This window comes from Lynx canadensis, chromosome F1 (genome assembly GCF_007474595.2).
Source record: "Lynx canadensis isolate LIC74 chromosome F1, mLynCan4.pri.v2, whole genome shotgun sequence".
In the NCBI taxonomy this organism is placed as follows: domain Eukaryota; kingdom Metazoa; phylum Chordata; class Mammalia; order Carnivora; family Felidae; genus Lynx; species Lynx canadensis.
The window spans coordinates 14,368,848-14,393,417 of record NC_044319.2 but is presented as its reverse complement, the minus strand read 5'-3'; the positions used below and the strand labels follow the sequence as shown (position 1 = coordinate 14,393,417).

Sequence of the window (24,570 nt, the reverse complement as noted above, 5' to 3'; positions counted from 1 at the left end):
AAACAGAAAGGCTCATCGATACTGTGAAAAGAAAAAACAAAACATCAACCAGTATTTAACAGAGTGAAATGCCTATAAAGTGCATATTTACAACTGGGACAATCCTGTAATTTTCTTTCTTTTCCTAACAATAAAAGGATACATAAGATGAAATACATGCCCATTTAGAAAGATTTGGAAACTAGATAAAAGTCTAAAAATGGTGACAATCATCCATTTTCCACTGTTGATAGATAAACATTTCTTTATACTCTTGTTCTATCAATGTTTCACACAGTTGAGGTCTCCTCTACCCACTTCTGTCTCCCTTTCTCTCTCTCTCAATTTTGTGTCTTTATTACTATTATTACATTATGGCCATTTACTTATGCCATTACATCTTCATAAACATCAAATTAGAATGGTATAATATTCATTAATATAAATGTATGATAATCTACTTAACCTCTTTAAATATTAGATAATTAAGTAATTTCTTTTTTTATAATCATAAATAATGCTTAAGTATTTTTATCCATAAGCCTTTCACATCTACTAATATTATTTTCTGAGGATGGCTTCCTATAAAAAAGTTACAGGATCAAAATTACAGTCATTTTTTAAGATACTCATATGCATTATCAATCACCTTTCCAGCAGAGATCATCCAATTTACATGGATATTAGTGGTATACAAAAATTTAAAGTCTTTTTCTCTTCTTATTCTATCCCAAGGTATTCTCACTTATGCCTAAGAGCCTTAGTTTATACTGAAACTCAGATAGCTAACAAATTTATCTCTTTTGCCCAGGACTGCCCTAGATTCACAGTGTTTACTGACTCCTCCACTTGAGTATCTCAAGGGCACATTGACATGAATGACTGAATTGGTGATTTTAACTTGACTTCCCTACCTTCCACACTCTTATACCCTCTTTCATAAACCACCTAAAAGTGTACTTCCTGTACGCTGACCACCATCTCACTGCCACCCTCCCTCAAACATTACAGTAGCCTCCTCACATGGCTCCTTTAAATTTGCTCTCCACACTTGGGGCGCCTGAGGGGGCTCAGTCGGTTAAGTTTAAGTGTCAGACTTTAGCTCAGGTCATGATCTCACAGTTCGCCGGTTCAAGCCCTAAGTCGGGCTCTGTGCTGACAGCTCAGAGCCTGGAGCCTGCTTCGGATTCTGTGTCTCCCCCCTCACTGTCCCTCCCCCACTTGTGCTCTGTCTCTCCTTTTCTCTCTCAAAAACAAAACAGTGTGGAGTGCTCTCCACACTGAATCCTCGTGATCCCCTGAAAATGTGAATCAGATATTTTTACCCATGGAGTAAAACGCTCCATTAGTCACCTGCTTTTAGGGAAGGACTATACTCTATCATGGCCTATAAAACCCTGCAGTCTGGCCCCTTACTGTTACCTTCCTCTCCAGCTTCTTTTCACACTCTGCTCTCCTTTGCTTTTTCTGCTCCAGCCATGCTGACTGTCTTTGGCTTCCTCAAATGTGCCATGCCTACTCCCAAGGTCTTTGAATACACTGCTCTCTGCCTGTAGTTCTTTTTTTCTTCCCTCGTTGCACAGTTAATGCTTATTCTTTCTTGGAATCTCAGATCATATTTCTATTCACCTTTCCTTCATATATTAATTACAGTTGTGAATTCAGAATTATAGGAGTTATTGTATGTATGTATGTATGTATGTATGTATTTATTGTCTATCTTTCCAACTAGCCCACAAGCAACATTAGGACAGGGAATGTATCATTTTCATGTTTATTATTTTATTCCCAGGGGATTCTGGAAAGATGATGACTTAATTGTGCTCTGCTTCCTCTCCACTTCTAACTTAGGTCAAACCCATCCTTTTTTCTTAAGTCAAGCAGATATCAGGACTGGTATTCAGGTAGAGGGTGTGAACTAGATAGTTGTATTTTCTTGCTCTGTGCTGAACAAAGCTGTGGGGCCACAGCAAGAAAAGTCTAAGGCAAGGACCAGCACGTAGGAGCTCTTTGGTAGGGCTGTCCTTCAATGATCACAGGATCCTGGGTGTGCCTGAGTTTTCTCTACCCTAATGCAGAAGAAAGGCTACCTCCTGGTGTCTCAATGGGTAACTGGCAACTTGCATATTTTGGGCCATGATGACTGAGATGTCTGTGCCCTCCCACCTTCATAGGACCAGTCCACTTGAAGTATCCACCAGTTGGACCTGCGCCACAATGAACAAAGGAAAATAAAAGGACATCTAATAAGGAGGTATAATAGCCAGAGAAAGCATGAATGAAGAGAGAAATCAGAACAGTATATCAATACAGAACTGTCAGGGGAAGCAGAAGAATAGTATTTGAAGAGGTAGAAGTACAACATAAAGAAAAAACTTCCTGGAACTAGACAAAAGATTTTAAGTTAAAATATTTAGTAGATGGAGGAGAGGATAATGAATGTTGAAACCAGAACTGGTAGGGTTCACGATCTAGTAGGAGAATTTTAAAAACTGAAAAGAGAGAGAAGTTATGAAAGTGTGGAGGAAAGACCCAGAACATCTAACCTGTAAATAAAAGGAGATTCAGAAAAAGAAAAGGAAGGTGAGGGGAGAAAAATAATTAGAAAAAGAAACTACTGTTTATAAAAGAATCTTATCCTGGTTTTTAGAAAGATCTGAATCTACACATTTTAAGGGCTGTTTCATGTATACCTGATGAGCAAAGATACCACACGGACATATGTTAATACAATTCTTGAGCTCTGAGATAAAGAAAACATGTTCAAGTCTTCTGTAAAGAGACAGCAAGTTGCTTAGAAAGAAGAAAGAATTAGACTGGCACTGACTGAACGCTCAAAAGGTAGAAGGCAATGAAGTAACAGTCATGGACTCTTAAGAGGCTGCAGAGACCTACAACTGGCTGGGCTATCACCACACACCTCACCTGTGGGAGTTGCCTAAGCAGGGATGAAGTTACAACAGCACCAAATGAACTCGCAGAGCGTGTTCAAGATGACAGAAGACAAAGAGGAGAAAAACAGTGGTGAGCAACAGCACTGGCGACATCCACGGAGTCAAATAAAAATAAATAATGATAGCCCATCTGAGAACATGCAGTGTAAGGGCTAACGAAAGACTCTTAAAGTAAAAGAGACACACTGCAACAGGAATTCAAATAGTCTAAAAGTTGGGGGAGGGTAGGAGGAAATAAAAAATGCTCCCCAGGTCTTCTCTGATGGGTGCAGGCGCAGAGAGTAGGGCAGCAAAGGGATCCCAGGGGTCTCACTGTTAAAAGTGGGTGTGGGGGGAAGTAGGAGAAGGAAGGGTTTGGAGGAGAAATATTTGGTAATTTACCTCATGGAATAATAGGGCTATGCACTGGTGATGAATGTAAATGTTAATGAAATAAAAAGTACAGAAAAAAAGGAGAAATTAATAGCCTTTTGATCAAGTAAAAAAAATTAAAAAAAGGTAACAAAATAAGAAATTTTAATAAGATGGCAGGAATAAATTTAAGTATATTAATTATGAAATTAATGACAGTAGACTGAATTCTTTCAGCTAGTCAGTTAAATTAGGTTTATAAAAGTTACATATTATTTGGAAAAATAAAGAAACAGGCAGAAAGAAATCAGGCACAAAACAAAGAAATACAAATTCAAGAATGGCAATATTAATAACAGACAAGATGGAATTTAAAAGTACTGAACAGGATAAGTAGTTTAAAAGCACTAAACAGAATTAATAGAAATATTATTACACAATAGTATAAAACACAATTTGTGAAGACTGGAAAATACTCATAAACCTTTTTTGCACCAAGTTACATAGTAGGTAAGGAAAGGAAGCAAATGCTATTAAAATTGCAAGATGAACTTGTAGTTATTATATGTATACAATTAGTTAAAATATAAATATAGAAAAAAAAACTAAAATGACTGTTTTCAAGTTGTGCAAATGTAATGGACCAAAGTAAGTAAGCAGATAGAAGATAAAGATTTTTCATTAGCCATAAAACATTTACAAAAATCACTCTTACACTTGCACCTACACACATACACAATGCCAACCTTAAGAAACTTTTAAAAAGAGAGATTATATAGATCACATTCTTTAATCAAAAAATTAAAAAAAAGAAAAAGAAAAAAAAGAATTTCTAAAAAAAGAGACCAAAAAAACCCCTTAAAACATATTCTTAGATAATCCTTGTATTACAGAAGAAACCAAAATTAAAATTACAAACTATTTAGAAAGCAATAAAAAATATAAACACTAATGGAACACAGTGAAGGCTACAGGAAAACTTAAGGCCTTAAATATTTTCATCATTTAGAGAGAGGAGGAAAAAAAGTCAATATTCAAAAAAGAGTTGATATTCATCTACGGGGATTATAAAGTTATGATAAAAAATAAGCCAAGAAGAGGAATTAACATAGATTAAAACCAAAATTAATAGGAAATATAAAAATAACATAAAAGATAAAGACGTCCACAAGAATTTTCCCCTTAGAAATAGATAATATAACACTAATTAAGGGAGAAAACAAAAGTATACAAGATCACAAATAAGAAAGGATAGGATACATAATCACAAATAATCGAGGAGATGGAAAAAATCAAATATTATATGCAAAAAAACCTATGGCAAAAGTAAGAGCCTAAAGGAAACTAATAATACTCGAAAAAATATAAATTACCAAAATTAACTCAAAACCCAAGTGGCTTTTACAAAACACTACTAGGCTATACTTCCAATAACTTAGATATGGGAGAATATTCCATTCATGTTAGGAGAAAGCCTATAGACAACATAGGAATACATTTTTTAAATTAAGAAAATGGAAAAATCTTAATGAATAACATAAAATAAGATCTTCATAAATGGAAAGTCATATTTGACTGTGTTGTTTTGATTACTCTATGTTGTTAGGTCTTACAAAGTGACCAATGCTAGTAGGTATTCAATTAATATTTATTGAATAATGAATATCATCACACCCATAAAAATACTGACCATCATCCTTAAAATACCTTTACAAATTTTATAATATAAAAGTGATTTTCCATCAAGGTTTAATATTTTTGCTAAGGGGGTGGGCATTTTTACACATTTGTGCCAGTGATATTCTTTGTTCTGATTTCATTAAGACATTTTTTTGTCTATTGGAATGATTTCTTTTAATTTCCATTTACCTGACATATCTTTGCCCCTTCTTTTACTTTTATCCATTTGCTTTACTGTTAAAAAAGATACATTGGGGGGCGCCTGGGTGGCGCAGTCGGTTAAGCGTCCGACTTCAGCCAGGTCACGATCTCGCGCTCCGCGAGTTCGAGCCCCGCGTCAGGCTCTGGGCTGATGGCTCAGAGCCTGGAGCCTGCTTCCGATTCTGTGTTTCCCTCTCTCTCTGCCCCTCCCCCGTTCATGCTCTGTCTCTCTCTGTCCCAAAAATAAATAAACATTGAAAAAAAAATTTTTTTTAAAAAAAAAGATACATTGGTTATAAATGCCAACAGTATAGTTGGGTTTTATTTTTCATCCCAATCTGAAAAGCACTGCCTATGATTAGGAAAGTTTGAATCATGTTTATTTCTTGCCATTGCTGTATGCTTGGTTTTAGTTTTGTCATTTTGATAAATGCTCCTTACTATTTCCGTTGCATATGTTGATTAATGAACTGTCTTTTTGGCTTCTATATTTTTTTAGTGGCTTTCATTTCTACAAGTAAATGATTATTTTCTTTCTTTCTTTCTTTCTTTGGAAACTAATTATCTTTAGGTCTTCCAAATCATTCCTGAGTTCAATTATATATATATAATATATATAAGTTGTATATAATATATAAATATATATAAATATTAATATTAATATATAAATAAATATAAATAAATATAATATATATAAATTCCTTTTTGAGGAATTTAGAAGTATTTACTTCCTGCCACTTTATCTCCTGCATTTGCTAATCTACCTAGAAATACTGACCTAGAATATTATTTCTGAATTATTGTTTTCACATCTCTTTAAGAATCTTTTTGTTTTTGTTTTAGTATTTTATTTTGTTACACTTAAGCAATTATTTAAATGGAGCTCTATATGTTTAACTTGAATAAATATTTATCATCAGGCATTTTCCACCTGGACTTCCCCATTTGTAAATTCTTACTTGGATTCACTTTTTGAATTGGCTTCAAAGTAGAGTTGGCTATTTGGATTTTGTGTTGGCACAGTATCCACATTTCTTTCATTGATTCAGTAAGGAGAATAGGAGTTTCTTTTCGTTATCTTCCTGTTTAGCTCCATTTTTCTTAATCAAGATAAAGCATGCAGTGGTTACTCATAACATTTCAATCCATTTCGCTCCTATGTGTTTTGCAAATAGTTGATTAACATTGCTACTTTCCATCTCCGTTGTATATGATCTTTTGGATATAGCAATGGATGGAGAAGGGTAAAAGAGAAGCTTCTAATTTTTCACTGTCTTAAAAAGAGAAGTCATCTCATTTAAACTCCATTAGTCCCTGCAAAGTTGGTAACAGAGCTGTTTTACAGTTAGGAAACTGAGATTCAAAGAGATTAAGTCAAGATCACATAGAATACAAAAGGCACAATGTGGGCCAACCACAGTCCTTGGCATATGGCCTCCGCAAAACAAATATTTGTCAAATGAATGGAATGAATGAATAAATGAATGAATGAATGAACGAATGAACTATGGAATGAACTTGGACTGTGTTTATCTTTAAAACCAACTTTTTAATGTTTGATAGAATCCTTACCTTTCCACAGAAAACCTAAGATAAAGAAGTTTGAAGGGACAAAGCACAACCAGCAGAATGAGTACTTTTAATTAAAAGTGGGACATATTTAAAGGAAATATAGTCTCCAAGTACGAAGGCGTATTGTTGAAAAATTTGAAAGGTCGTATCTTTGCTACAGGGCAGAAAGGGTAATAGATTATCTTGATAGAAATCAAAATTCACCAGTTTTTAATTTTCTAATTACCTCTACCATAGCTTTTAAGCTACTCCTTAAGTTTCCATTTGAGGCATTTCCACTGCACAGTATGACTCCCTTTAAGATGTAAAAGGTATGGGGAAGGCAAATCTGGACAAATGCCATGGGGGTTCCTGGCCAGCTGGAAAGCACAGAAAGTAGCGAGGGTGCAGACTTTCCACATTCTCTAAGCAGATCTGAAGAATTCAGCTTTGGCCCATTGTCATTGACCTTTCTCCAGAGTATTTTCTTTCAGGGGCTCTTCACATGGAAAAATCTTGATTTTTTTTTTTTCCCTCAAAGGATAGCCAAATTCTTGAGAGGGAAAATAATTATCTGGTTGAAACATTAGAAGAGGGTCAAAGGCTTCTGGTGGCTTTGGCTGCTTCATTTTTACCCATTTTTGAAGCCTCATGTTAGGCTGTGTCTAGACATCCAAGAAGAGTTGGATACAGGTCTAAAACACTGAACGGAGCTGATTTACTGGAAGTCTCATAAATTCTGTGGATGTAGCTTCCAGGTTCTCACCACATGCTGTAGCTGTATAGATAACCCACAGCAATTTGTACTGACTGAATTTTTTTGTTTAGTCTATTTCAACTACCATCATGCAGATATGAGCTTCTGAATGATTTCACTACGAAATCAAGCTTAACTATGTGTTTTATAGTTTGAAAAATAAAAGTTACCTCAACATTAAAAATGAGCATGAGAAATTTTATCCCATAGGTAAAAGGTTTTTAAGTGCTACACTGAAGAGAACATGACCACATGATGGGTCCGTGTTTTGATTAGATGTATAACTTTCATTTACATGTCCTAAGAATGTCTTTAGGTATTAAAAATATAAAGTTTAATTTGTTTACCTATGGCAGCTCTTTAAACATCTGGGACCAGATATTATCTGTCCCTCAAGTCTTCTAAGTCTCCAAGCTGACCTTTCTGCCAATTTTTTCAAATGTTTCTCATATGAAGACATTTCTAGATAACACAACACTCTTATTACCCTTCTGTGGATTTGCTCTATTTAAAAAGGACTTTCTGAAAATGATGTGCCCACAACTGATCACAAATCTCCTGATACAATATTATCCAGATGGTAGGAAGAAATTTGGTGGAATTTTCCCCTACTTTCTGGACAGTAAACTTTTACTAATGTAAGCAAATAGCATGTAGCAGAATATAGTAAAGACCATGAAAACACCTGTTGAAATCCAGACTGTGCCATTAATTATCCTATATGACACTGGGTAAGGTAACCTCTCTAAGTTTTAATGCACTCATCTATAAAATGGGGAAGATTGGGGCGCCTGGGTGGCTCAGTCGGTTAAGCGTCCAACTTCGCTCAGGTCACGATCTCACGGTCTGTGGGTTCGAGCCCTGCGTCGGGCTCTGTGCTGACAGCTCAGAGCCTGGAGCCCATTTTGGATTCTGTGTCTCCCTCTCTCTGCCCCTCCCCTGTTCATGCTCTGTCTCTCTCTCTCTCAAAAATAAATAAACATTAAAAAAAATTAAAAAAAAATAAAATAAAATGGGGAAGATAGCATCTCAGGCTTATAATGATAATAAAATAAGGTTACAAGTGTGACATGCTTATTTACACAGTGCCCAGAATCAGGTAAATATGCAAGCAAAATATACACAATACAAAAACTACTATTATTCATTATTCTCACGGCCTTTAGGTCCTTTGGGCTTGACCTCCTATAAAACCAGACTTCTCCTGTACTGAATACATACAGACTTTTAAAAAAAAACATAAAGCATAATTTATATTTGGCATTATTACATTTCATTTGGTTAGTCTGGCACATTTCCCAATTTGCTCAGATGTTCTGAATTACAATTCTGGCAACTATCAGATTCACAATTCTTCCAATTTTGTATTATCTGTATATTTATAATAACATAATATTCCCATGTCATTATCAAAGATATACTATAGAACTAAACAGACCTCAAAAGATCCCATGCCAGAGTTAATGTTCTGCTAACTGGTACCCATTGGTATCAACAGTAAAATGACACTTAATCACAAATCCGTCATATTTGTACTACACTACCAAGTCATGTCCCTCTATTTTCTCTCATGTATATTCCAAAAGAGTATATCAAGATCTAATTACATATCTGCTAAATTCTATTAAAAATTGAAGTCAGTTTGGCTCAACTTGTTTTTTAAGATTCGAAGCAAGTTCCTACTGACCACTGATTTCCTTTCTAAATACTTAACTATCAATTTTACAATTAATTATCAACTTGCAGAGCAGGGCGCTGATGACAAACTCATCAATCAAAATTTCCGTTTGGTCATCCTTTTTGAAAATCTGAAAAACCACCTCCATTGTGGGCTTTTACTGACCCACTGATCTATCATGTTCCCACTCATCATCAGGTTCCTTATGTCTTTACTTCTGTGCAGACTCAGTTCAGTACTATAACTACTATCTTGCAAACCTTTAACTCCCTTTCCTGTGTTTCCCTTCACCATTTTACTTACCTAATAAAACTCTGACTGAATTATTTCCTTACTGAGTTCCTACATCCAGGTTTCTAAATAATGCAAGAGAAAAACTATACAATTGTGCTTATTGCACTCCAAATTTATAACTACAAATATCAAATGGGCACCTAACTTTCCCAGACCTCCCTACTATAATTCTGTAGTCAAAATGGTTTATCACTATACTAGATAATTACTACATAACTTTTCTTCCATTAAATCTATAATATGCCCTTTGCCATAACACTTGGCTGATAATCTTGCTTCATACTTCATAGGAAAAACATATACAATCTCATGAGAATGATCTATATTCTTTCCACCAAATACACCAGACTACCTGCATTTGCAACCACAGACTCTGTCTTTCTCTTGTACAAGGAAAGGCCAAAACCTCAACTTATATACTGAGTTCCCTCTCTTCTAATGTCTTTATGAACATCCTACAATCATTCCCTTTTTCTTTTACTTCCACAATTGCCTCTTTTCTACTATTGGATCATTCATATGGCATAGCAAGCATCTTAAAACACACACACACACACACACACACACACACACACACACACACACACACTTTCTCTTGACCCTTTCCACACCCTAAGAATTGCCCCCATTTCTATTTGCTTTTACAGCAAAACTCCTTGAGTTATCTTGAATCATTTTCTCTATTCTCTCCTTTATCATTTCCCCCTCAATTCCCCCCAGTGAGATTTGTGATCCTACTACTTTATAGATACAGGTCTTATCAAGGTCATGTGATCTACATCTTCCCACAGCAAATGTTCAATTCCCTATCTTCATGTTACTTTGCAGCATCTGATATATTGACCACTCCCTCTGTCTTCAGTCATTTTCTTCTCAAGACTTCTGTAATACCACACTTTCCTGACTTCCATACTTCTACATCACTGACTATAGCTTCTTAATCTCTTCTGATGTCTCCTCTTCTTTTGTTAGACTTTTAAATTCTGGAGTGCCCCAAGCTCCTTCAGTGGTCTACTTCCCTCAATCTGTGCTTTTGCCAAGGTGATCTTCCCTATCTGGGAACCTTAAATACTACTGACATGAAGATAACTCCAGATCTTTACAGACTCCTATATCTAAGCCACCATCTTCTCTCATTTGGATGACATCTCTTTGATATCTTTCTTGCTCCACTCTCCACAAAGAAGCCACCATGATCATATATTATATCCCCACACTGTTTAAAATCCTCCAATGACTGTGCACTGTAAGTAGGAAAAAATTCAAACTTTTAACCACTGATTTATCTTTCCAACCCTCATCTTCCCTTGTTTATGCTCCTCCAACTGCAATATAAGTTCAATAATGGAACTTTAAATGTTCATCAGTGTATTTCTGGCATTTACATCATACAGTAGGTACTTAATAACATTTGTTGGCTGACTGGCTACTATTTAGGCCGTTTGTCAACATCCAAAATACTTCAAAGACTGTTGACAATGAATTAATGATACCAAGATGGTACATTATCATAAATTAAGAATCAAACCTGTGAATTCAATAATACTAGTTTAATAAAATAGGGCTCAGAATAATTTTTATATCTTACAGAAAATATTCCTGATTTCTTGTACTGAAGATAAAAAAGCGCTGCACTAAAACTAGAAATTATGATAGAAGTTAAATTATGATAAAATTTCCAGTTAAAGTAGAAATTATGATAAAAGTTAAACCACAAAACCACTTAAAATAAAGTAAAGCTTCCCCCAAAACTTGTGTCAAATTGCAACTCAAAATTATAATAGACATTATTTACTAAACACACAAAATAACAGTACTCACTGGATTGAAACTCAGAACATGCAGCCAAACTTTTATTCAGAGGCAAAATCACATTCATGTATGTTTTATTATTTAAAAAATAAAGGCAAAAATACATAGCATTGACTTTAAGGAGTTAGAAAATTGGAAAACTAATCAAAGCAGAATACAGGATATAGTTAAGTTAGGACCTAATTATGGAAAATTAAACTATCATTGATAAATTTAAGAGTCTATTCTTTGATTAATCAAACAATGAAACAGCTCTGTCATATATAGTAAATATAAGATAAAAATAATCAAAATTAGAGATGATACATATGATTTAACAAAGAGAAGATTAAACTTTTTAGAGATGTTGAGTATACTTTTATGATAGTGGATTTATAAAGTATCAATGTTGGATATAATTTCTAAAACAATATGAAATCATAATTATAAAAGCTTACCTGACCAATATCCACAGGATAAATTGGAAACAAAATTAAAACTTTTATTCAAAATAGTTCTGATCTCAGAGAGTTTTATTGGTCTTTCTTTCCAAATTTTAAGAGAAAGATACTTTTATGCAGGTCATGTCAGAAATATTAACAGACCAGTACACATTATAAATCTCCAAGAAATAAACCTGTTAAGCATGACTCACCAAACTCACTTGACCCTAGGATCCTTTTTTCTTTGAATTTATCATTTTTAAGACCAAATTTTGGGATATGTTCCTATAAGCCAATCTCACTTATAAATGAAAATATAAATCTTTTTAAAAATATATTTGGAAATTGAATGTCACAAAATTTTTAAAAATATGAACTTGAATAGCCAAAACAATCTTGAGAAAGAAGAACAAAGCTAGAGGCATCACGCTCCCTGATCAAAGCTATATTAAAAAGTTGCAGCAATCAGAACACTATGGCATTGGCCTAAAGATAACAGAAATCAATGGAACAGAGGAACTGAGATCCCAGAAATAAGCCCACATATATATGGTCAATTAGTTTATGGCAAAGGAGCTAAGAATATACAATGAGGAGAAAGGACTTAACTAAATGGTGTGGGTAAAACTGGACAGCTGCATACAAAAGAATGAAACTGGACCACTATCTTGCATTACACACAAAAATTACTCTGAATGGATTAACACTTGAATGCAAGACCTAAAACCCTAGAAGAAAACATGGGTTGTAGGTAGCTATTTGACACTGCTTTTGGCAAGGATTTTTTGGATTTGACAACAAAACTGTATCAAACTAAAAAACTTCTGCACAAAGGTAACCATCAACAAAATGAAAAAGCAACCTACTGAATGGAAGAAAATATTCACAAATCATATATCTGGTATGGGATTAATGTCCAAAATATACAAAGAACTGATAAAACTCAATGGCAGTAAAACAAAATGATAATCTGATTAAAAAATGATCAGAAGAGGGGTACCTGGGTGGCTCAGTTGGTTAAGCATCCGACTTCAGCTCAGGTCATGATCTCGTGGTTCATAGGTTAGAGCCCCACATAGGGCTCTGCGCTGACAACTCAGAGCCTGGAGCCTGCTTTGGATTTTGTGTCTCCCCTGCTCTCTGCCCCTCCCCTGCTTGCACTCTGTCTCTCTCTCTCTCTCTCAAAAATAAACATTAAAAAAAATGATCAGAAGATCTGAATTCTTTTCCAAAGTAGACATACAGATGGCCAGTAGGCACATGAAAAAGTGCTCAACATCATTAATTATCAGGGGAATGCAAATCAAAACCACAAGGAGGTAACAATTCACATCTGTTAGAATGGCTATTATCAAAAAGACAAGAAATAAGTGTTGGCAAGGGTTTGGAGAAGAGACAACCTCTGCGTATTGTTGGTGGGAATGTAAATTGTTGCAGCCACTATGGAAGACAGTATGGAAATTGCTCAAAAAATTAAAAATAGAACTATCATATGATCCAGAAATTTCACTTCTGGAATTGATCCAAAGAAAATGAAGACACTAACTCAAAAAAGATATATGCACTTCCGTGTTCAATGTAGCATTATTTAGAATAGCCAAGATATGGAAGCATATATTCCTCTGCACAGGGAATGGGTGTAGGGGGGACAAAAGATACAAACTTTCAGTTATAAAATAAATAAGTCATGGGGATGTAATGCACATCATGGTGACTATAGTTATAATATTATATTGCATATTGGCAAGTTGCTAAGAAAATAAATCTTAAAAGTTGTCAACACAAGAAAAAATATTTTGTAACTATATATGGTGACAGATGTTAACTAAACTTATGATCGCTTTGTTACATAATATCAAATAATTATGTTGTACACTTGAAACTAATGTAACGTTATATGTCAATTATACCTCAAAAGAACAAAAATCCAGCTACCAGGACTATGTAGGGTTTTTCCTAAAAAAATGTTCTATAAGGAGTTCTATCAAGAGACCACTTGCATTCAGCACCATGTATAAGCCGACCACTCACAAATCCCAGAGTTCCCTTCTAAGCTATAGTTGCATTCTGGATATTTCTATTTTCAGATCTTGGTTTTCTCTTAGATTTTTTCCTCTAAAGTTTCCTGGTATTAGTAAATGATATCTCTTCCCACCTAGGTGCATGTGCTGGATACCTAGGTGTCGTTTCTGACATCTCTTTCTTTCCCACCTCATTTCCAAGCAATCACTTCTGTCAGTGCACCCCCTAATAAACCTCCTTTACTCCATCTCCACTACCTCTGTGTACGTCCAGGTGACCATCACCTTTCACCTGGATGGCTGCAAAACCTCCTAACTTATGTATTTGCTCCATTCCTCGTCTCCATTCTACAGTCAAACATGACCTCATCAGTGGCTCCTCAGTGCATTAGGATAAAGACCACCAACCTCAAAATGGCCCATAGGGTGGTAAATGACCTGGACTTCTTGCATGTTAGACTCTAGCTGTCAGTTACATGAGCGCACAAAGCTTCTTCCTACTTCAGGGTCTTGGTATATACTGTTTACTCTGCCTGGAACAATCGTCCCTTCTCCCTTCACCTAGTCTCTATTTTTAGTCTTCTAGTGTTAGCTTTAACCACTCCTAAATTCCCCAAATGCTGGGGTCACTCTATTGTAAATTCTCACAGAAGTTGTCATTAACAGTTGTAAGTAAGTAATTATTTGCTATCAGTCTCCTTCCTTGTACTGTAAATTCCACGAGAGCAGAGAACATATTTCTCTTGTTCACAGAACTTAAGTATAGCACCCAGTACATAGAATATTCTCAGTAAATAATTGTGAATGCATGAAGGAATGAATGACTGAAGCAACCACCAATGACTGAATAGCTTACTGAAGCAACCACCAATGACTGAATAGCTTAGAGCCCTTCATTTCCTTAAAATATATTTGTCTTATAAATTTCATATGTTGAAAAATAAAAATAAAAATAAATTACTTGAGAGAATTCCAAAAATTAAAATAAAACATATTTGTCTTTGGCTTTCAAGATCAGCCTCAAAGATCAGAAACAGGGAGGCAGAGAATCTCAAGCAGACTCCCCACTGTTAATGCAGAGCTTGAGCTCACAGGTTGAGATCATGACCTAAGCCAATACCAAGAGTCAGAGGCTTAACGGACTGAGCCACCCAGATGCCCCTCAATGCAGCAATTTTAAATTGGAGTTTGGCTGTTGTCTATTGACTCAAAGTGTTATGATTCATTGCCAAAGGGACAAGTTCCTTTAGCCTGACTTGACTTGATAGTCAGTCTTTCGATACTTCCTTTTCTCGACATAGTAAAGAGCTAATTAATTAATTAAAATTTGAAAAAAATTTTTGTTTTAGTTTTTAAGGAAAAAAATATTTTAACACATAAGAGCGTTGCAAAACACATTTACTGTAAGTGCAGCTGCAGAATCAGCTGAGTCACCACCAGTCCTGACTTTCTCTGGCTGCCAATGGCCACAGCGCCAGGTCTGTGTCAGCGTTAATCACAGTCATGAGCAAAGAGCTAAATGTGTGAGTTTTGGTTGTAAGTGTGGGGTCTTATTTATGATGAAAAAGATCATAAAGAAGGCAGATTACAATCTAAGCGGTGGAAATTCTTACGATGTAGAATATTTAATACCTAAATATTCTTCCTCACACCCAGATGCTAATGTAATGCTGATGTAACATAAATTAAGAAGGTATTCAAAGTAAAAATAGGAAGGTTTGCAGTGACTTGTTAGTGGGAACTTGATCTCCTGGCTTCTTGTAGGGTTTTTGGCTCCTGGCCTCTTTTCTCCAGACTTCATTGTTTCCTCCCCAAAAGAGGAGGAGAACTGACTGGTTTGATTAGTGAGTTATAAAAGAGAAATTGAGCAAGCTTGCGCCCGCAGGACACATGCATTTCTCTCCCGTTCCAAGAAGCTGTGCTGAGTGCTGCCCTGTGGTGGAGGCCTGTGGTTGCTCCGCTGGGGCTGTGATGGCTGGGGGCTGAACTATTAGCAAGACATGTGGCCACAGATCTCCAGCCGTTTGTTCATGCCTTATCTGCTTGTTTCCTGGGCCTCTGAGAACAGCAACAACAGCACATTTAAACTAGAGAGGGCAAGAAAAGTGTGCGATTTATTGACCCCTTAAAATTCCAACAGTGAGGAGTGGCTTTGAAGAAAGGGTACTGGATTTGGTTTCGGATGGGTTAAACAGGAAGTGACAGAAGGCCTTAGGAGTGAAAATGCCCAGTGGGCAGTTGGGGATGTGGAACTGGTGTCTCGGGATAATGAATACTAAGCATACTACATGTGGCTGTGATGCTGGGTGCCATGTGAGTTTGTTTATTTTATTTTAATACAGCTTATTAGCTTCGTTAAGCCTTTTCCCATAGGAGAACAACCAAACAGCCACAGGTCCTGTGTCCACTTGGGCATAACCAATAGCAGGCAAATGAGCCAGTATTACAATATCATTAAAAAAAAAATTGTTGTTGCAATCCAAACTTCATTTAGCCCAGAGCAACGAAAGACTTTAGAAGGGAATAAAAGGCAACTGGTGAAGAAAGCAGAGAGAGAACCACAATTATTCTCAGTCTGTCTCATTTATTAGGTCAGAAGAGGTTGTGGTAATAATGATCTGCTTAAGCTCAGCATTTCTAAAATCTGAGGAATAAGTATAGAGTGGCTATTGACCCCTCCACGCCATGCCTTATCATGGGCTAGGAAAGATTGCTGCCCAGTCTACATTAGCCTGGCCTCATTCCCTTCAGCATTTGTTATTTGAGAGTCACCCGCTGTGGGACCTTTCATTTGAGTTACTGAATAACTAATAATAATTATTGTTATATGAATTTTTTAAGAACTCATTTTGAAAGATCTAAAGAGTAAGATTTATGAGGAACCAACAACACAGGAGAAGTGACACCTGATTCCAGAAGGCAGAGTGTTGATCAATAAGCCAAAAAAACAAAAACCAAAAAACCAAAAAAAAACCCAAAAACCAAAAACCAAAAACCAAACAAAAAACCCCAACAACTATGAGATAATATGGAGTTCTGAATTCATGCTAGCCTTGTAACACCTACAGAGAGTTTGATGAGAATTCTTAAAACCTAGGATTAGGCTGAGGATATTGGTGTAAATTTATCAGTATGGAGATACTGCGAAAGTGAACAGGGTAGAAGGAATTTAAAAAAAAACGAAAGGGGCTGGCATGGTTGTGGTATGAATGGTTTTACATAATGGCTCTCCACAAAATTAGCCTTTCAAATTATTTTTAAATGACTATTTGTTGATATGATGATGATGATGATGGTGATGATGATGTCAAGTTCTATCAAAGTCAGTTCCTTGAAGTTATTTTGGAAAGTTTTATATGTATCTTTATCATGTAAAAAAAAAAAAAAAGGTTTTCAGGCCTCTGTTCTGTCTGAGGCTAAAAAAAGATGTCCTGGGTGCACTGGGGAAGTTTGGGCCGCTCTGTGAACAGGGCCACGGGAGATGGGCTCTGACACCCTGGCCCTCCCCAGGCTATCAGCACTGCCCACATTCTGGCTCAGCAGCACCTCACTGGTTCCCGCTCAGTGAGACCAGGATTAGGGTGAGCAGTGTACAGTGAAAATCAAATACAATTGTTTAAGTCCCCAAATCCATTCACACACGTCAGTCTTCTTATTGCAAACAGTTTGTAAAGATCTGGTCTGCAGGAAGCTTGGCTATTCAGTGACTTGTTTGTGGATGCCATTTTAGGTACACTCAGCATAATGGATAGAAGTGACTCTTCAAAGAAAATAAATCAGACTGGAAAAAATCTAGCACTTCAATGGCAACCTGTATCTTGAGTGAAAGAGAAACGTTTAAGCAGAAAGTGGTGGTGATGATAATGATGACAACAGTGATGAAGGTGATGGTAATGGTTCTATGGCCAGGGGTCCATCGCATGCCATTTCACCCTTCGGGCCTTCCCACGCATGTTACCACTGCCCCCTTGTCTTCATCGCCATTTGGAGAACTTCCCCCATCCTTGCAGCCTTGACTCATACGTTCCCTCCTCTGAGTCTTCTCCCAGGTAGCATTAATTGCCGACATTACTCTCTCCTTTGTGCTCCCATAATGCCCTACTTATCCATCCTTTGATTTGAACTATAACTGCTTTCTATTTATGAAAGTTATTACTCCCAAGAGTTGGCAAAAATATAAACAATGTCAGAGGTGATTTATATCAAAACATGGGTGAAAGACCCATAACGGACTGATAATAACAGGAGAGATTTTTAAAAAAGTTTTTAAGTTTATGTATTTATTTTGAGAGAAACAGAGAGAGAGGAAGAGAGAGAGACAGAGAGGGGACCCTAAGCAGGCTCCACATCCTCAGCGCAGAGCCCAGTTTGGGGCTTGAACTCACAAATCATGAGATCATGATCTGAGTCGAAATCAAGAGTCGGACCCTTCACCAACTGAGCCACCCAGGCGCCCCAGAGAGACTTTGAAATACACCTTTCAACCTCAAAGTCTGTATTAAGGAAAACTTCCTTTCCAGATATCGCCATAAAAGATAACAGAAGAATGGGTGAATTATGTATCTGGTTACACGACATGTCATTCTATATAATGGCACTTATAGTATTCATTTATTGATTGATTTAATGAATCTTTGTTGAGAAGCTATGTGCCAGGAATCGTGCTAGGCCCTGAAGGACACATGATGATTAAGATGGACAAGTTCCCTTGCTTGTATTCTGGCACTATGTATAAAAGTTGATAGTGAACAGAATGCAAAGACACTAGCAATCAATTATTTAGACTCCACTGTCAAGGTATCAAGTAAATCCTAATGTCCCGACGGCATTTCCCTCTTCCTCCTGAACAACAAAACAAAAAACAGACATCTGTTTTATTCTAGTGAGTGTCATCACTTTAACAATTACTCAAAAGACCAAAAATAATTCATAACCCAGATAAAGGAAATCTTTACAAAGCTCCTAGTGGTTTTTAAAAAATTGCTCTTTAAAAATGTACACTACAAAGAAGTTTTTGACCAGACAGCTGTTTCAAAGAACCATGATTTCATGTTCTAAGACTAACTTTAAAATTGAGATGTCTTTGCCTTCCAGGAAAACTCAGCAGCTGTGGAGATTATTGCACTTCTCTTTCTTTCACATTTTACTGGATTTAATTTTAAGGGGGAAAAAAAGATAAAAAAGAGAAAATTGCATGCAACACAGAACAAAACCTATTGCAAAACAAGCAACTGTGCTTTTTTTTTTAACTACAGGAACACAAAGGCAACCCCAGATCTCTTTTTAGCTGGGGAAGAAGACAGCTTAGCTCTTTCTTAGTGAAATTTACCTCTTTCTTTGCTAAACTCAGAAAATGACCCACTCTGTCTCAATAAAAACAAGGTGAGCCTGGTTTCCTAGAAGAATAGAAAGTATTAACTAAAATGGCTTCAGGAAGTAGCAAGAGGGAATTGGTTATGAAGAATACAAGTAGGTGCTGCCTTGTACTCTTTACTGGTCAAGTCTTGCCAACCACTGTGCCCAATTCTGGAATCCAACTAAAGAGATGTGGCTCATTCATGAAGGAGCTGGGGGGAGCCTCCGAAGTAACTAAAAGAGAGGCAGATGAAGTTAAAAGGCCAGGGAAGATGAACCTAATAGGCAAAGCACTGTTGGTCAAAAGTATGAAGCCCCTTCCTTTTAGCCATTGCCACTGAGGGAAAAAAATGAAAGGAAACTAACAACAAGGCCCAGAGACATGAGGAAGAATTTTCCGGTAATTCAAACAAACCTCTGATAATCAGATCTCCCTAGGTGGCTACCAAGGATCTAAGGTGGCTAGTACCTGGGAAGGAAGGAAGTCTGGAGTAAACCGATGATGCCATGCTGCTGGAGCTGAGTAGGCATAAAAACAGGTCTGACCCAAAGGTGAAGGCTAAAGCCTGAGACAGCCGCAGAAGCTCTTGGGGTACAGGGGTTGGAGGACTGTACTTTTCTTCTCCCTCCATTTGAGGGACACATATCGGTTTCCACTGGGGGTGAAGTTACCAGATAAGAAGGATGAACTGTATTTATAAATAAGGCATCTGAGACTATCTCCAAGTAGAGTTAAGCCTAGCACCCCAGCGGTCTAACAAAAGATGCTTCCCAATAAATTCAGAGAGACTTTTAATATGTGGAGTAAGTTAGCAGCTATGTCCTACCCATAATATCCTTATCCCTTCTCAAAACTTTTACCAGTCAATGTTTCTGGCAGTTTCATTCTTTGGAGTCTTGAGAGCTTTAGGTTTTTTTTTTTTTTTTTTTTCAACGTTTTTATTTATTTTTGGGACAGAGAGAGACAGAGCATGAACGGGGGAGGGGCAGAGAGAGAGGGAGACACAGAATCGGAAACAGGCTCCAGGCTCTGAGCCATCAGCCCAGAGCCTGATGTGGGGCTCGAACTCACGGACCGTGAGATCGTGACCTGGCTGAAGTCGGACGCTTAACCGACTGCGCCACCCAGGCGCCCCGAGAGCTTTAGGTTTTTTACAAGATCTGCACGATGTGACAGAAAGAGCATAGATTTTGGAATCAGAGAAATTCAAACTCTGGAATTTTTTAATTATGTTTTAGTTTTGTGACTTGGCCAAATTACTCAAGTTCTCAGAGCCTCAATTTACTTGTTGATAAATAAGGGGAGTACTATCTGAGAGGGTATTTAGGGATTTGATATATGCAGAGCATTTAGCATCCTGCTGGTAGGAATTACTATTCAAATGCAAATGTTCCTGGAGAAAGTTACTAGCTCACAAAGCAATTTCCCCATGATGTAACTGAGAAAGTAAGTAAGAAGGAGGTGAACAGAATTTAAGCAATGAGGATGAACAATGGACAGGATCAATCACAAACTCCTGCTTCTCCATCTCTGTGCCCTGAGCTTGGTAAAGACCCTGGGATAAATAGTCATGGAGGCAAGTAAAACAGATTCTCATCTTGCTAATATATTTTAGATATAGTTTTGCCTAGAGGTGAAATATGATATCTCTTGGTCCCTTTCAATTCCAACACTACTATGTAATTCTAAAATTTCAGAGCAAGGAAATGGGATGATCAAAAAGCACATTAGATTTTCAAAGTATCGGTGAGGAAGAAACAAGCACAATACTGCCAAACAAAAAAAAGCTAACATTTAAGAACAGAACTGTAAATTATGGAGTTGGGTCTGCAAACCAGCTTGACTCATAAGATACTATGATTAAACTTGCTAATATATGTTTAAGATGAATAGTAATTGTGGGGCGCTGCATAGCTCAGTGGGTTAAGCATCTGGCTCTTGATGCCCTTGATGACTTTGGCTCAGGTCATGATCCATGGTCGAGAGATCAAGCCCCGTATTGGGCTTTGCGCTGTGTGGAACTTGCTTGGGATTCTCTCTCCTTCTCTCTCTGTCCCTTCCCTGCTTGTGCTCCCTCTCTCAAAATAAATAAACATTTAAAAAATGAATAATAATTGTTTATATTAAAGACAATAGCTGTCTACAAATTAATTTACAGTGCTAAACAATATGCACCAACATTTTCGGCTCCAAACCACTTTGTGGGAGCAAAGAGCTGACCCAGGGAATGTGTCACCTTCTAGCTTGGCATGTTTTAAGCATGCTTACATTAAGGAAAATGGGGATGTTGACTAACATTAGGGGGCTTACCAAATCTCAAATTGGGTACCATTTTCCTGGTGACTCTCCTCTTGAGATTTGCTATTTGTGGACCACAGAGAAAAGAAACCCAACTTCAAGTGGATGGTTCATCTGGGACCCTGCCATTTTATCTTCTCTGAACATTTCTATAACCTCCCCGGCTCCTTTCTGTGTATCTCACCTCACCTCCTTTTGGTCCCATCGTGGTTCATTATAGATAAATTCCTCTCCATATGATTGCCAGCTCCCTTCTAAAAATCTGGAGGAGTTCCTTGCTCCCTAGCTCCAAAACTCTTCAGACCAGCTTCAAAAATTCCCATTACTTACTTCTGCTAAAACATTCTCCCTTTCCATCACCACACACAGAGAAAATACAAAGTTTTCAGAACTTCTGTGTATCAATCACCTCTGTCCAGAGAAACAAAACTTGCAATTTTTGAACACAATTTTCTGTCTCTGACTATGACGTCCAGTATTCCAGTCTTCGTATGTGGAATAACACTTCCACGTCCTTTCAGCCCATTCACAACAGTGTTTCAGGACAGCTTAATTAATGCAGCTTGGATTGAACTACTCCTCTTGTCTCATTCTGTGTGTGTGTGTGTGTGTGTGTGTGTGTAAAACTTGGATACTATTAATTTCCACAATTTTGAGTTTAGTGGCTGTCCTTATAAGCTTTCATGAATGTTTTTCTTGTTCTCTCCTAATATTAACCTGGAATTTCTTTTGGATGGCTTCCTAAATGTTTAACACAGGAAGATAATATATGTAAAAATGAACTGTAAAGTACAGTAGTCTCCCTACTTCATATGCCCTGTGGAAGGCATATGTTTCAAGACCCCCAGCGGATGTGTAAAAACCACAGACAGCACGGAACCCCAGATGTACTATGTTTTCTCCTATACATGCATGTCTATGATAAAGTTTGATAAATTAGGCACGGTAAGATACAACCACAATAACATAATGAAATAGAACAATTATAACAATATACGATGATAAAAGTATGTGAATATAGTCAGTCTCTCAGTCTCTCTTTCAAAATACAGTACTATACTCACCCTTCTTGTGATGATGTGAGATGATAAAATCCCTTCGTGATGAGATGAAATGAGGTGAAGGATGCAGGCATTGTGACCTAGCCTTAGGTTACTATTAACCTTCTAATGATACATCAGAAGGAGCGTCATCTGTTTCCAGATCGCAGTTGACCGTGGGTAACTGAAACCATGGAAAGTAAAACCATGGATAAGGGGGGACTACTGTATGAAGTTCTATATGATTGTTCAGTACCATTTTTTATATCCTTACAGAACATGCAGTTACCATTAAGTAAATGTTGAGTAAGCTTGAGCCTGAGGAAGAAAATCCATCAAGCAGCAAGCTCAAGGATATTAATAAGCCATGCCAAAATTCATTCACTTATTCACTCACTTTTTCACTCACTCATTCCTGAATAGCTCCTATATGCCAAGCGCTGAACAAATGAGATTAAGTTGCCTTCATAGAACTTATACTTAAACAGGCAAGAGAGAAAACAAACAAAAAATAAACAAACATATCAGGAAGTAATAAGTGTTATGAACAAAACTGAACAGGAGTAGGGGACAGAATGGCAGAAGTGCCTCTTTAGAGGGAACAGTCAGAAGATGAAGTGGTGACATTTGAAAAGAGACATGAAACGAAGACAGAGATGATTCATGGAAATTTCTGGAGGAAGGACATTTCTGGCAAAAAAAAAGGCCCTCGGATAGGAATAAGGTCAACATATTTAAGAAACAGTAAGGAAGCCAATATCATTGGAGCAGGGTGAACAATGAAGAGTTGTCAGAAATGAGTAGCTGGAAGCCAGGTAATGGAGGGCCTCATAGGACACAATAAGTTTGGACTTTGTCCTGAGTGTGCTGGAAAGACACCGAAGCAGTTTAAGCAGAGGTGTGTAATAGGATCCGATTTACTTCTTTTGAAATAGCTCTCTGGTTCCTGTGTGGAGAGCACACTCACAGTAGCATGTAGTGTAGCAAGAACAGAAAGGGCCCCCAGCCCGGGGAGGTGGAGGCAGCAGGAAGAGGTTGAATTCTAAATATATAGCTCTCTTCCGAGCACGGGCAATCATATTTTTCTGAGGAACTGGTCATAGAAAGTGACAGTAAGAAAGGAACCAAGGGTGATTCTGAAGTATCTGGCACGAGCAGCTGGGAGATTGGAGGAGGGGAGATCCGGAATTCAGTTCTAACTTGGGGTCGGTAGGTAGACTGGATACAAATCTGAAGCCCAGGACAAAGAGTAGAGTTGGATGTGTACATTTGGGATCCCCAGCATATAGATGGAGCAAGGGCACTCTCTTAGTATTTTCACGTGGTGATAGTGGTGATCAAGGTATTCAGGGTCTCACTGAAGATTGAGCCTGATCTGACAACAGCAATAGAAATGGACCAAAGTAATAAGTTTGCGAACGGTTTTGTGCTGATTTGGGAATTATTCGAGTACAAATAGCCACACGCTAAACTGTGCATATGTGGTGACAGAAAAGGCCCTGCACTGAGTATTTACTACACTAGTCTACTATCCAAAGTTACTCAAATATTTTATAAGCGTGTGTATTTAAAGTGTGTGTATCTTAGTATACACATCAGTGTAGTAAAAGGAATTAAAGATGCTCCTAATTTTTTTTCAAGCCAATATAAAATGATTATGTTCAAGCTTTCTCATAACCGAATTGCATCCTTCAAAGGTGACAAAGCATCAGTCCTTTCCTGTACACACACACATTCATTCATTTCCTACCCCAAAGGGAGAAAAATGACATACAGTCTGGCAGGATTATGTTTATAAAACCAGATTGCTAGTGAAAATAAGCAAAGCAAATTTCAGCCATAAGAAAACTGGACCACCTCCCTGGGTTAAGCACGGGGAGACTGATCTCATAGCCTAGGAAAAGTCACAGTGATAGCAGAAACTACCAGAGAAAGAACATTTTAACCTCCAAATTAAATCAGTCACTACAGTCTGCTGGGGTTCTAAGCCAGTCAGCATGTGCTGGGGTTTACTACGGAAACACGGGAGAGCGTTAAAGGCAATGAAGTCAATGGTGCAATGTGACACAGGCTGTTTGTATACTTATGCAATAAGTCACATGCTGATACTCCTGATTTTTAACAGAAGGCAGGACAAAGCAGGGGTGTTTATGAGGAAAAGGATAATGAATCACAG

The 24,570-nt window shown here is 37.2% G+C and overlaps 1 protein-coding gene across 4 annotated transcripts in view; it reads right to left on the bottom strand.

Annotated features, from left to right (window-relative positions):
* DNM3 (dynamin 3) overlaps positions 1 to 24,570 on the bottom strand; it is a 551,444-nt gene that overhangs the window by 103,931 nt on the left and 422,943 nt on the right. The window lies entirely within an intron of this gene.